A 15,531-nucleotide genomic window follows, 5' to 3' on the forward strand; every position below is an offset into this window, starting at 1 on the left:
TTTTTAATTTCTGTCAGATTCGCTCTCATTTCTGCCCTTAGGGATTCTATATTCTCAGCAACGCTTTCTCTGATGCTTTTTTCAAGTTTACTCATCATCTTGACCATTGTTGCTCTGAATTCCATTTCTGATAATTGGGATACATCCATATGTATTAATTCTGTGGCCGAGGCCAATTCTGTGGCAGAGGCCACAGACTCATTATCTTTTCTTTGCTGGGGGGGACTTCTCCTTCTCGTCATTCTGATGAGAGAGATTGCAGGGTTGTCCAGAGCCCAAGTTATTGACTGGGACCCAGGCCGTGCGCCCTTGTTTTATAGAATCTTAGGGATGTGGGCTTCTTCCTTAAAGATTTTATTTATTTATTTGAGAGAGAGAGACAGACAGTCAGCAAGAAAGGGAACCCAAGCAGGGGAGTGGGAGAGGAAGAAGCAGGCTCCCGGTAGAGAAGCCCAATGAGGGACTCTTTTCCGGAATGTTGTGATCACTCCCTAATCCGAAGACAGGAGCTTAATGACTGCGCCACTCAGGCACTCTGGGTTGTGGGCTTCTTGATTTTTCAGCCTGACTTCTGGCGGAGGTGCCTGCTGGCCGATACTGAAAAAACCGTGTTTGGGTAGAGTCTCCATGTCCCCTGCAAGGGGGGGGATGGGCGCCCTGTGAGCCAGTATTTCTAGGCTTTTGTTCTCTGGCGGCTTTCCCTGGCGGTTTGCTGTGCCTCTTCTGAGAGTCAGAGCAGCAGCGGCTGAAATTCAGCCTCTGTCTCAGAACAGAGGGATCGCAGATCGTTCTCCACTGATGTTCTGGGCACTTTAACTCTGTTTCTGTTGGTGCTGCTCAACCCTGCAGCATCCTAGGCTGTGCGCCCCACACCCGGCATCCCAGCCCTCACTTCCAGGGCCGGCGCGTCTCTGTCCTTTGTGTTTCCAACCCCGCCAGCCGCCAGTCGCCAGCCGCCCTGCGTGGGCTCCCGGAGCTCCCGGTCTCGGTCTGGTGTCTCGCGGGTGCTGACCGCGTGTCCGCCTGCTCCCCCGTGCAGGTGGCCCTCCAGCCGCCAGCCGCCCCTTGCACGCTCCCGAGCTCCTGGTCTCAGCCTGAATCCAGTGAGCACACCGGAGCTCTGGAGCTCCGTGAGATGCTTGTTGGCGCACGCTCCCGGCTCACGGACTCAGTCTGCTGTTTCCAGGGTGCGGGTCCGCGGTGTGCCGGCTCCCTGGTGCAGGTGGCCCTCCCGCCGCCAACCGCCCCGCGCGCGCTCCCGGAGCTCCCGTTCTCAGTCTGCTGTCTCAAGCATGCAGGTCCGTGGTCCGTCCGCTCCCCCGTGCAGGTGGCTACCGCTTCCCGGCACCCTGACACGGCGGCTCCCTCCCCCTTCTGTTTATTTTCCAATATCTGTGTGCTGTTTCACGGCTCCCCGCTTCGTACCTTGATACTCAGCGCCTGGAGATGTTCATTTGTAGAGATCCAGATGTATCTTCCTGCGTCTCAGGCTGATTCCCTGGATGTTCCTGCTGGTCTGGTACCTATCTTGCTCAACTCAGGGGACCGGCTGAAAAAGGGGTCCCCTACTCCTCCACCATCTTAACTCTCCTCCCCCATAAGGTTCTGTTTAAATAAACAAAGCCATAATTGAGAGAGCTATCTGCGGTCCATGAATTTACATGTGCAATTCTTCCATTTGTTAGGTACAATGGGGGCCAATCCAAGTAATTTATTTTTTGGTTCAATCATGTACTTGATATCAATGGAATATCTATTGTGAGCAAGTTATGAATTCTATATATTTGTAAGTCTAATTTTAGGTTAATTTTAAAATTAGGTCTAATTTGAGGTTAAAGTTGATATTTAAGCATGATACCTGGGGAAGATTTGGTTTAGAAGCTAGGTAAGACAGAGGTGATTCTGGGTCCACTCCAAAGACAATAGATACTTATTTGAGATGGGCCATCAGGCTTATTTGGGCTGGGAAGGTCAGGATGCCCACTCGGAACCCGCTGAGCACCCAGGGGACCTGGAGTAATTCTCCAGTATTCCCCGGGGCAGGATTGAAGCATGTAGCTGGTCTCTAATCATTCTGGGTGCCAAACCCTTTACAATATATCACATGTGCCCCATAAGGTATAGACACATTGAACTCGTTTCAGAATTGCTGTGAAATTAGCAGGCATTTGGACCCCTGAATTAAATTCCTGTTGGATTGTCAGCATTGTAAATATAAAAGAGGCTCTACAGTAGCAGCCAAAAGAAAGTGACTCTTTCTGCTGGAGGGGTGTGTGTGTGTGTGTGTGTGTGTGTGTGTGTGTGTACGCGCGGCATGCTTAAATAAATCAAGGACAAGAGAGCCCTGTGTGAGACCCCAGGATTAAAACATTGATAGAGAGCAAACTATGATGGACAAAGCGTTCTGAAGTTCATCTACCCTACTCTAACATTTACAACTCATCTGAGAGTTAATTGCTACTGCCCACAGATCATTCTCAGCAAGCTCTCTGTTCTTCATATCAGCTTCCTGTAGATCAGTACATTTAGAATTACCTTTGTATCCCTGCTTAAATCATAAGCTTTTACTTTCCCTCATGAGGATCCTCTTACAAGGTCTTGTACAGGAAGACCAGAAATATCATGATTTGTGAAAATAAATTCTTCAAAGCAAATGAAAAGATAACTTGTAGGAAAATTATGACATATGTCTCCTTTAATAATGACTTTGCAGTATTTTACCTCACAAGATAGGCATCAAAAAAATGTTAGTAGCGATAAGTATGATCATTAACCACAGTCAAGATAAATTATTTTGAGCAACTTTCATTTACTTATGGAATCTGTAAGATAGCCTTAGAGTACATAATTCTAGAGTTATATTAAGAAGAAAAAAGGCATAAATCATAGGGACAGTCTTGATAGCATGTTCAAAATAACCTAAAAATATGAACATAAAAGCAAATAAATAGTAGTAGTATGGTTTGTACCTGGAAATGGAGTTGTATCATAATTCAATGTCACAAATAAAGATTATAAACAAGAGCTGTTTTGATGAGTCACAGTTCACCATTTTACTTAGTTTTTTTTTTTTAATTTTCTGTGGCAGAAAGGATTAGCAACCTTGCGTGTTTTCATTATTCCACAGATGCTAAATATAATCATATCTGGTCTATTGTTTTAGTGCATTACTGTCTTCTTATAAAGAAGAGATCAATTTTATGTAAATATGTGTACATATCAGCACATCAGTTATAATGCAGGTTTAATAAAAATGATGACCTTTGAAGACACTACACAGAAAGTAAATAATCTTGATTATTAAGGAAATTCTCTACTTCTTAAGTACTTGTGAGGAAACTGATGTCTTGATTAGTAATGTGAGATTTAAATGAGAATAGTGAGAAATGCAATGAAACAACAGTATAATTAACAACATAACTTGGATTAAAATATATAGAAGATTTAGTCAGTGAAAGACATTTAATCCATACAGCAGTGGAGTTAAAATTAATTTTGAAGTGAATTGAAGATTTATTTATAAGTTGAAAATTAACTTTTAAAGACAGAATTCAGTGCTTGCCAGGCGATTGTGAGTATACTGGGGAAAAAAGACAAAAGTTTTAAAAACGCATTCCAAAGGGAGTCCTGGAAAACTGGGCTGCATTATCTTTTGTAATAGCGAGAGCTATTAGAAGTATGTGCACTCAAGATTTTTAAACATAGTTTAATTTTTTAAGTATTTTTAAACTACCAAGGGCATAATTTTTAAAAGACTAATTTTATTTTGGGAGCAGTGGTAGATTGGGGCTACAACACCTACCAGAATTTCTTTTATTTCAATTTCATGTACTCCCAGGGAAAATGTATTAATATTATTTTTTCCAAAACCCATTTTTACATGTGTTTTCTGAATTATCCATACAAGAATACTCAAGGCAGGAGGAACACCGCCACCATTCAAACAAAGAAATTTAGGCTGGGAGCAGCAAAGTGTCAAATAACAGTGACATAAAGGTGTGGTCTGGAAACAAGAAACTCAGCAGACTAGGCTCCTCCCAGTTTAAATTCAAAATTGTTGCTTACTTCCTCTGACACAGTAGCCAAGCTGTTGAACTTCTCTTTTGGAGTTGACATGAAATTTAGATATAATCTATGCAAATATGCCATCTCAGACGCTCTAAAAATGGCAACTAGTGATTTAGTGGAATTCCAAATCCATCCCAACCTTATTGCGTGACCTGAGGAAAGCTGCCATTTTCTCAACTCTGAAAGCTGGTTAAGTAACACTACAGGACGGTGTAAGGTGATGTTTATAAGCGTGCCGGGCACAGAGACAGTCCTGTCCTCTTCCCGTCCTTCATCTCTTTGTCTGTTTCAGGTTCCTAAGCAAGAATCCTTTCCCCTCTAAGGCACTACTTCCCTTCGTTTTGTCCTTAATCACTAAGAAATGAGGCTAAAACTAGGAAATCTGAGTGGCTTAAGCAAATCTATTACAGAATAAATCACCTTCTTGTGATGCTATGTTCTCTGGAAGCAATCTGTGTTAGAACAGGAAATAAAATACTAATGAGGGCAACTGAGTTCTGATGCCTCCTGTCTCTGACTTTAATCTCTATGGGATGTTTACACTTGAGCAAGTTACGTATTTTCTTAGATGGGAGGCATCTGTTTCCTAAACTGTTATGATACTTTGATTAAATAGATGAGATGAGATTTATCCCACATCTAAATTCTATATTATCATCAAATCAATCTCCATATCAGGGGATATCTATTTTCCTCTTCTCTGTTATTCTTAACTTCTCACCTGATAACGTTGTGCTCAATTTTGTCAGTTTGAATGACAAAATTTGGATATTAATGAAACTGCAGTTGTGATTTTTAACCTTTCACAGACCGTGAGCTTTGCTCCATTCCAGAAGCTACCACTAATGTATCCTTTAATTAGAGAGACAGGCTGATAAAATATGGATGGATCAGCAAAAACTCATTCCCAATTCTGGAAAAACAATTTAAAGTGCACACTCTGCTAACATTGTTATCACTTATATAAAGCTGTTGTGTGCTCATTGCAAAAAACACATTTTTCATCGTTGTGCTCTGTCTTCTTCAGAATCGACTCTTGAAGGAGGATTCTTCATGAATACAACAATGAAAAAGCTAGGATATACTATACACACATATACCTATATAATATCTAAATACATTTCTTAGACTAGGAATATTGATTATTGTGTGCATAAAATGGCCTATTATTTGTCTGATATGACACATTTGTCGATTTTCCTCAATATGTATAACTTAATGAGAAGAAATAAATTGCTTCTTTGACCAACTTCAGCACAACCACATCGATTTGCATTTCAAGCATACATTGAGAACATAAATACCATTTGATAGCTATTATTAATAACATTTCTCAAGAAACTAAATATTATTAATATTCAAAGGTAGAATAATTGTGATGAAAATCATAGGATTGACTCCTAGTCCCATTTTAACACAATCTGCTGAATTTGAATTTTCTGTGACTTAATTCAAATCTTTTGTATTTAGAAGATCCAAAGTGTAATTGACTACTTATGTCCTTTGCTAAGGTTCCAATGTCAGGAAAAGATAGATAACAAGACGACTAATGCTATTTATTCTAGGACTACTATGAGAATTGTCCAGGCAAATAAGTGACCAGGAATGAAAATGAGGCATGGTTTGTTATCATATTTGAATGATTACATTGACATTACCATTCATTCATACCAATAATTTAAAAAAAATCTTCCATATTTCAGGAACTTTGCCAAGATAATGCAAAAACTCTCTTGATTATGAGGTTCAGTATTATTTGTAGATAAAACCCATATCTCAATTTTAACATTCATTTTGGAGAGAGACTTGTTGAGATTTTATTTCAGTAACTTAGTACATAAAATTTCGTAAAGCAAACCCAAATAAAAGAGATACCTAGCATGAAAAGGTGCATAAACAAATGCTGTCCTGTGAGAGTTTAAAAAATTTATCAAGTGAGGAAAGAATAAGGTGGTCCTTCTATATCATGGATGCTGTGTCCTGAACGTCTTGAGAACTAACATGGGCTATCATTCTAGGAACCCAGATAGCTTACACCATTGCCTTGAGAGACCCCATGTTGCCTTTGTCTGTTTTCAGTAGAACACACGGTAGATACCTGTTTCTCATGTGAAGTGTGGGAGACAACTAAGGTTTGGATTACAAAGCAAACGTTAAACTATTTTTCATGTGTGCTATCTCACTTAAACGTCATCATAAATCCATGGGAGTAGGTCTTTTTGGTCCCATTTTTTTTCTTCAGTATGAGGGGATAGAAGCTTATCCTTATTGGATGTGCTGCATCACAGGTAAAATTCAAATTCTAAGTTTTCTGGATCTTAGAGACTGCAGTATCTTTTGCCTTGCTTGACGAGAGTGGAGTTACCGTCGAGTTAAATCCATCCTGAGCTTGAGTAAACATTTGTGTTGCATTGCCTAACAGACATGTATAAGCAAAGTGTCTACACTGCAATGGAATTCAGTTCTGAGAAGATTCAGAATGAAATTATATACTATGAAGAGAAAAAAAAAGAGATGTTAAATTTTCATTAGAAAAGAATATCAAATAAATCAATACCAAATTTATATCTGTGCACTCTTTGCTGAAATAGCATCAAAACATGCCACCAAACGTAAATTATAGAGTAAAAGAATAATAGAATATATTTTAAATTATTTAATACAGTAATTGATATTTGTTGAAACTGCTAAAATATCCCATGTTGTTAACAGATTCTGTCCTGTGCTGGATATAAATAAAACGAGAATAAAGTAACATATATCCAGCTTTTTCACACAAAACATCCATAAATTATTCTACTAGTTTTGGATAGTGCATACATAGATATATAAAATGCCGATAGATTAAACAACATATTTTCTGCATATCAGGGCTGCTGGTTGTTTTGATAAATAGAAAGAAATTAATGTGTTGGGCCAACTAAGGATTAGCTTAAAATAATGCAATAGACTATAAACTCAAAGTAACTATTAGTATAACAGTGTATTCTCCATTTTTTTTTCTTCCTCTATAGCTTTCTCAGAGGAGAATGCTCACATTATTTATTAACTTTTGAAAATTCAACAAAACAAACTAAAAGGTTTAGGGGCAATTCTTATATTATTGCGGTATATCTGAGCACAGCTTTATGTAGTTGAATTGACATTATTAACCAAACATAGTAAAATTCAATTGCAAAAGACTCTGGCAATATACTTAAAAATTAGTTATATTAAAATTGAATGGGGGAGCCTGGGTGGCTCAGTCAGTTAAGTGTCTGCCTTCGGCTCAGGTCATAATCCCAGGGTCCAGGATCCAGCCCCAAGTCAGGCTCTCTGCTCAGCAGGGCGCCTGTCTCTCCCTCTCACCCTGCTCATGCTCTCTCTCTCTCACATCAATAAATAAAATCTTTTCAAAAAATTTGACTACACAATCATTTGTGTTGTAATTATATGTGTATAAGTATATATAGGAAATAATATACATATTTGCATGTACATATAAATTAAATATGTATAAAAACAATGGTTATAGTATATAGCTTATGTGTTTAAATATTGAATGCATCAGTGTATGATTGTATAAAGCCAGCATAACTGATAATGCTAACTATACTAGAAAAAGGAAAATGTGTATGCCTTATTCTCTTTTGCTTTACCAAAATATGGAAAATTTTAAGACAGTTTTCAAGGCTAATTTATTAACGTAACTACACTATCAAGTTGATGACTATGTGGTCCAAATAGATAAGATAAAGTTCTAAGCACAAAAATTTAACTAAACGTAAAAAGGTCTTCCGTACCAATGCAAGTTTAATTGAGAATTACATATATACATATTAAATTAAAATCTTAAATTACACTTAAATATATAAATATCTTAAATTTAAATTAAATATACAAATAGCTTTCATTAATTTAATACATAGAGTGATAGACAATGGAAATTTCTCCCGAATTTTGATTGTATGAATGTGTGTAATTTATCGAATTGAGAAGGCAATGCTAGTAACTGATGGCTTATAATTCTTTAATGGATAGTATCTATTAAAAATATATAAATATTGGGGCGCCTGGTTGACACAGCGGTTAAGCGTCTGCCTTCAGCTCAGGGCGTGATCCCGGCGCTATGGGATCGAGCCCCACATCAGGCTCCTCCGCTGTGAGCCTGCTTCTTCCTCTCCCACTCCCCCTGCTTGTGTTCCCCCTCTCGCTGGCTGTCTCTCTCTGTCGAATAAATAAATAAAATCTTTAAAATATATATATATATAAATATAAAAGATAGTTACTTTGGGAATACTTAATCTCTAGAGTGTCTGCTTACTCTGCAATAAGATATCATATACTCATGAATTTGTAATCCAAATTGGTATTTTTGTACACAAATTTGACACATTCATAAATAATTTAGTTTTTCTAGTCTTATAGATACAGAGTCATTTGCACAATATGGAATATAAATGTATTTCCTGGCACTATCACTTGATGTTAGATTTTCTAATTTGATTCCTAGAAAAGGATATATTTTCATAATATTCTTGGCTTATTTATGAGATAATAATTGTGTTGATAAATCATTGTCCTAAGTGCATCACTATATTTAAGAAGAGAGAGACCTCTAAAACAATACAGATTTATATTTTTCTAAATAATAATTCATGAACAATAAGTCCTCATATGTTTGGGGGGTTTCCCTCGGATTTCATATGATTAGGGTTTCTCAATGCACCTAGTAGGAAAATCCCACTGTGGCTCATTTTATTATAGCAGGGGTCTGTGTTATTAATCATACACATCTTCATAACCCAGACCTCTGGTAACAATTGAGGTTGCTAGAAGATATGGTGAGTGAACTAATGCAGTGAATGATAAGCTTTCAACGCAAGGAAAGGGCTAGATTACGGTTCCCTTAAGCAAGTTGTGTAGATCCTGGTATTAGTTAACTATTGACATAGAAATAACAACGTGTGTGTGCACGTGCATGTGAGCATGTGCAAGGAAAACCTAGAACTCAACAGCTTAAAGCTGTATATATTTTTTCAGCCCTGGAGCATGCAGGTCAGCAATTTGGGATGATTTGCCTGCATAGTTTCTCTGGTCTCTGCTGAACTCATTCACATATAAACAGTTGTATGTCTAACAGGGTTTTGTGATGATTAAACCATATGCCTTTTATCCTCCAGTAAGCTGATTGGACATATTCTCATGGAAGGGGTGAAGACAGAGGTACAAAAGAAAAGCTTCAAAATTCAAGCCATTTAAGACTATTTGAATTATGGTCCCCAGCATTCCATCAGCCGTAAACACCTCACAGTGGAACCCAAATCAGGATGGAAGAAAACCACAAAGTTACATTAACAGTATGGAACCAGGGACTAGTAAACAATTGGGACTGTTAACGCAGTCAACTTACCACAGTCTCCTAAGATTTTAATTAGGTAAGATATGATAAAAGCCTATGAGTAATGGCAAAGGATATGTATAGGGGAAGACTGTAACCATTAGTGTCAAAGCAGAATTGAAAGAATTTATAAATTTGTAAAATATTTTGGTTGTGAGGGGTTAGGATGACTGTTAGGTAAAAGATGTTTTCGCGATTTCATTTATGGGGGTAGTGGCATTCATTTCCAACAGCTGTTCTAGCAAAATACTACAACTGGGTGGCTTAACCAAGAGCAATTTGTTCTCTCCCATTTCTTGACCCTAGAATTCCAGAATCAAGGAGTTAGCAGAGCCACACTCCATCTAAAACCCACAGGAGAAATCCTTCCTCCCCTCCTCTAATTTCTGGTGTTCCTTGGCTTGTAGATGGATTGCTCAAATCTCTGCCCCTATTGTCACAGAGGTGTATCTCCCTGTGTACTCATTGTCTTCACAAGAGCTTCCCTTGGTGTGTGTTTGCCCAAATTTGTCCCTTCTTTTCAGGACACCAGCCATATGGGATTAAGGGCCCACCCTACTGCAATATGACCTCATCCTAACTAATCATATCTGTCATGACCCTATTTCCAAATAAAATCACATTCTATTTTACTGGAGGTTAGGATTTCAACCTATCTTTGGGGGAGAGGGGGTGCATAGTTTAACCTATACAAATAGTGGTGTTAACCAAAACAAAGTGTTGATAGCAAAAATACATATATATTCAGAGAAGACATGAGGAAAAGATGAGTTTGAATCAGAACATTCCAAATCTAAGCTTTCAGAATAATACCCAGTTTAGAAACATAGAAAATATTAATAAATGTAAGATTAGTTTAGAGATGAGAGTGGGGCTAGAGAGGAAATATGAAACACTTGTCGAGGCAAAGGTTTTCCGTGTGGATTGGACAATAAGTCTAAAGACTAATATAAAAGTATAGGTACACAAATCTAGAAGAAATTTCAGAGAAGTGTGAGAAAGGTAGGAAAAGGCATTAAAGTATATATTATAATAAAATTGGGAAGAAGAGGTTTTACTTAGTCAAGTAAGGGACCAAATATAATATCTGAATAGATTAAACCTTAGAGATTGTTCAAGATGAGTGTGGCAACAGTTAACCTAGTATAATCTTAATTATTCATTTTTAAAAAGTGTCTAAAATTTTTAAAATTGGAATTATCATTATTACCAAATTAAGGAATATTCCATTTATGAATTTTAGAATTTAAGGAATAACAGTACTTAAATAATTTCATCTAGGAGAGTTTCAATTAAAATCTTTGTAAATAACATTTATCTGCTTTTCAAATAAGGATCTTGAAGGACCAAGAATAAAGGAAGCCAAGTCAATTTATTCTGATTATAGAATTCAAGCTCGTAGAACATATGGCAAATTTTGAAAATTAAAGAAAATATTCCCTTGAAATGCCTAGTTTTAGTGAAGTATGCATTGGAACTGGAATTGAAAATAACATAAAAACGAAATACATTTCATTATGCTTTTAAGGAAAACCAAAAGTTTGGAAGAGGGTAACCCTTTTCTGAATTCTTCCAAAATATTCTTCCTTGCTGTTCTATCACCGGGAAGCAGATGACTCAAGGGAAGTTCTTAAGAGCGTTAGATTTGAAGCTGGAATATAAATAATAAGTCTAAATCCTGGAAATACTTTTAAAAAAACAAGCAACTAATTAGAAAGCCAGGTGAGAAAAAGAATGTTATTTGCTCAAATGTCCACCTCTGGAAGTGAATAATTTTTATACCCTGTCTTTTCGAGAGTACTCCTTGAAGATATTAAGAACTGTGTGTAGGTTTTTATTTCTAGCAATTCTCTTTGGAACTTTGGCACTGAAAATACAGCATTAAGGGATTAGATAGAGTAATGATGCCAGTATTTTTTTTTTAACCTAAAAAGGAATTCAGTGGTATTTAGTGGAAAAACATGAGATTAACAGGCTGCAGACTAATGAGTCACCTAATTTGCGCAAGTTAATCTCCTGCTTTATAGCGTGGAAATACTACGTTCCTGCTTACACAGTTCTATCAAGCGCGGTGGAAATGATGTCGAGGAAGTGCTTGATCGTCAAAGTCCCACAACTGTTAGATTTTACCTTTTTACCTGAAACATATCAAGTCTCTGCTTGCCACTTTTATAACAAATATGATAAAGTTATAGGATCTAATCTATAACCTATCTTGTATATGCTTAATTCTAATAGTAGATAGAAAAGTCATAATCCTTCATTCAGTTAATTTATATTATGCTTTATTTCACTCATTATCTCCCAAGATTTTATTTAGCACTCCCTATGCTCCTACGATTCCACATGCCTTTTTATAGGTCATGGGAGATGCAGTTTTGTTTTCTTTTCTATCTTATATTCATATGAGAGTTTTGATAGTCTTAAGTATGGCCTTGAAAGCCATAAAAATTCTTCCATAAAGTTATTACATCTATATCGTTTAAGTCATTATGGGTACCACTGTCATATAAATCAAGAATTTAATAAATAGTTGTTTAGTTATAAAATCATGGATGTGAAAAGTGGAACAAGGGACCCAAAGATCCCTAGATCCCAATAAATTAAAGTCCCGAGTAAAACGGAAACTGTATTTGCACTTGAACCAATTTCCTTGTAGCTAGAGCGTTTTCTGGGAATTCTGCAGTTGGACAAGAGCCCAGGTCACTCTTGGCGGCTGCCCCATGACTGGGGCAGCAGCTGGTTCATACGTTTATATATTGATTACCCTCCAGATGGAGTGAAAAGATGAAGTAATTATGAATTATTATAGAAAATTGGGTTTTAAATTTTGACAACATGATGAAAACATTTCAAATCATGGTATTTCTTAAGATGATTAAGGGTTTATTTTTTATTTAATATCAATAATAAATAAATTTTAAATAATACCCCAAATCCTGTTGCCATACAGTTTTAAATTTTTTTTTAATTCAGTGTTATGAGTTAAGTTGAGCCGCCCGCCAATCTTTGGGAAGATATGAGAGATGCCCATGCAGATTTCTCCCATCCCTGAAAGGCCCGTGTTGCTCCGTTCATTTGACTGGACACAAAGTTTACTTTTAAAAATTACAGCACAAAGAAGACATTTCCTGGGATTCTCTCACTCCATAACTACTTAGTAAGAGTCTTCATCACAGCACAGCTGCTCGATATTTTCTCAGAGAAACTGCCATATTATTAGTGAAAGCAGGAACTTGCAAACGCACACTAGCTTTCAAGGTTTAGACTGCTTATCATTGTCTTCAAGGTTTCATTCACATATGCGTTGATTCGGGAAGTTGAGGAAAAGTTAATATGTATCCAATCCTAGAGTACTCTGGGGAGCAAAAGTCAATAAAACATGGCAAAGAATTCCCTATTTTTGGAAGTAAAACATACACACAGAAACAACAGGACAGCAATTACTGTACTGAAAATGAACAGGAGCGGTGGAATGTGTGGAAAACTCTTTCCCCATTTGCTCGAAGTATCTCAGTGACAAGGATAAAGTGGATGATTCAGTAAGCATTTGTCAGCAAAAGAAAGATTAATGTGGCAAAGTAGAGGAGGGAATCATAGGACACTTCTCTAATTTTATTCGAATGAGTCACACATTCAAATAAAATAATTTATTTGGATGATTCAACTATTACCTAACTTCTATAAGATGTCAGAAAATCTGTGTTCCAAAACATTTTAGAAATAAATAACTCCTATTTTGTGAATTTAATTTTTTTTAATTACCCATTGTGTACCTATAATATGAAAGACTGGGGCCAGGGAACATAAGATAAATAAGACACAATCTCTCTCTTTGGGAAGCTCACTGTCTGATTGGTAGGAAATCCATATAAAATGATAGGCTTGGTGCTAATGTTAAAAGCACAAATATTTGCAATTATACATATATGTGCATAAGAATATACCTGTAAAACTATATGTTTGAATTATACTTGCATTTACAATATGTAACACAAAAATTATGGTACTGTTGTCTCAGGTTTTCTAATATAACTAATTGTATATATACACTAATTGTATAATTATATCACATGACCAGCAGTATTTCCTCAAGAATTATTTTAAAATATCATTGAATGGAAGCATCAGTCTTACAAATGTGTATCAGCTTGTTCTGTTCTATTGCTTATAATTATAGCATTCTTATCTTGTTGACCAGATTCCAAAGACATATAATACAGCACCAGACAAATAAAATTAGTGTCCTATTCTTCTATTTTCATTTTCACATAAGAATACGTGACCAAATTTCACAGGCAGGACAGAGATTACTTAGTCTAACTATGGTGGATCATCCTGGTGAGAAATAATCTTAACCACAAAGATAATTTAGGACCATTTTTTTAAAACTCTGCTCTCACATAACATTCTAAAGACCATTTATAAAACTGGAATTTATCCAGATTCTGGAGACAATAGATTTGTATGTGTTAAATAATCTGTTTATGTCAATGAAAATCATTCTGGTCCTTGTGTAGACCAGCTGGATTATGCTAAAATACTCTGCTAATATTTGCCTCCTTGAAATTAAAGGAACATTAATATTTTCCTAAAAACAAAGTAGTATTTCAGAAAGCTTGCGACCTAATTTCAGCATCTTTAACACTGATTATAAATTTACCTTTTTATCAGGAATATCTCTACATTGAAAGATATTGTATGAACAAAAATGATGTAAAAAGAAGAAAAATAAGCCTTTTGAACTTAATTTTTTCCAGGTTCTGACCATTTCACTTCTTATGAATAATTACATATACTTCACTGTTTTTAAGCAAGCTCTACGCCCAGCGTGGGGCTTGAACTCACAATCCTGAGATCAAGAGTCACGTGCTCTACCACCGAGCCAGCCAGGTGCCACAGACTTCACTTTTAATATAAATAAGTTCCATATATCCCATTTTAAAAACAAAGTCATGCAACAATATTTACTGTGAAACCCCTGCTTTTCATTTCAATGTTTTAATACAAAAACAACTCAAGATATTGGGGTAATTAAAATATCTCCTGTAAAAGTCCAAGTAGAAAACACAGAAGACAGAGTGCCTGAATAATAACTTATGACCCTGTGATTTTATTAAACAAAACACTACTTAAAATTCTAGTCAGCATTTAATTTCCATGTAAAGAACTGTGTTTGGCAGAGTTTTACCAGCTTTTTGTAGATTTATTTAGCAGATGTCATTTTGGCTCCATAGGTGATATTTGTTCTAAACTTTGAAATTATACAAACGCTTGCCTTTCAACGACACCAGACCCTGCTCTCCTCATCCCCACCTCACAACCCTTTGAACATAGGCTGTGAATGATAGAATGTCATTAACCGAGCACTTACACAGTTTTGGTAAATTTAGAAAGAAGCCATCTACATGTTGTTGCTGTATTATTATCAATTTTTAAACGCTGTTCTATGGGAAATATTTGGGATTTCTAATTGAGGTGGAAGACAATGCTTGTTTTTCTGACCTATGTGATTATATTTATGCATGCTTTAAACCATTACCACCAACTTCTGACATACTGATTATGGGAAATTACATGCAATTCAAAGAGCTGTGTTAAAAATGAAGCCAAATTTAGCCAACTTAGGTTCAAGACTTGATATTTCTAGGTCATTCCCACATGAAGTGTAACTAGGCCATGCTAAATAAGTTCGACAAGGGTATTTTATTAACAAGTTTTTATTACTTGTCCTTTCGGTAACTGATGAAGCCCACTCAAGAGTTCTCTCTTTTCCTCTTGCTCTCCTGTAGGGTAGCACTTCTGGGTAGCCAGAGGAATCTTTCTAAAGATTTATTTATTGATTGATTGATTGATTTTAGAAAGAGTGTGGGGGGAGGGGCAAAGGAAGAGGTCAAGAGAATCTCCAGCAGACTCCCTGCTGAGCACAGACCCCCACATGGAGCTCAATCTCAAGACCCTGAGATGATGACCCTGAGATCATGACCTGAGCCAAAATCTAGAGTCGGAGGCTTAACAGACTGAGCCATCCAGGCACCCTGCCAAAGGAATCTTTCTAAAGAGTACTGCAAATCATGTCACAC

The sequence above is a fragment of the Ailuropoda melanoleuca genome, chromosome 7 (genome assembly GCF_002007445.2).
Source record: "Ailuropoda melanoleuca isolate Jingjing chromosome 7, ASM200744v2, whole genome shotgun sequence".
Lineage (NCBI taxonomy): Eukaryota > Metazoa > Chordata > Mammalia > Carnivora > Ursidae > Ailuropoda > Ailuropoda melanoleuca.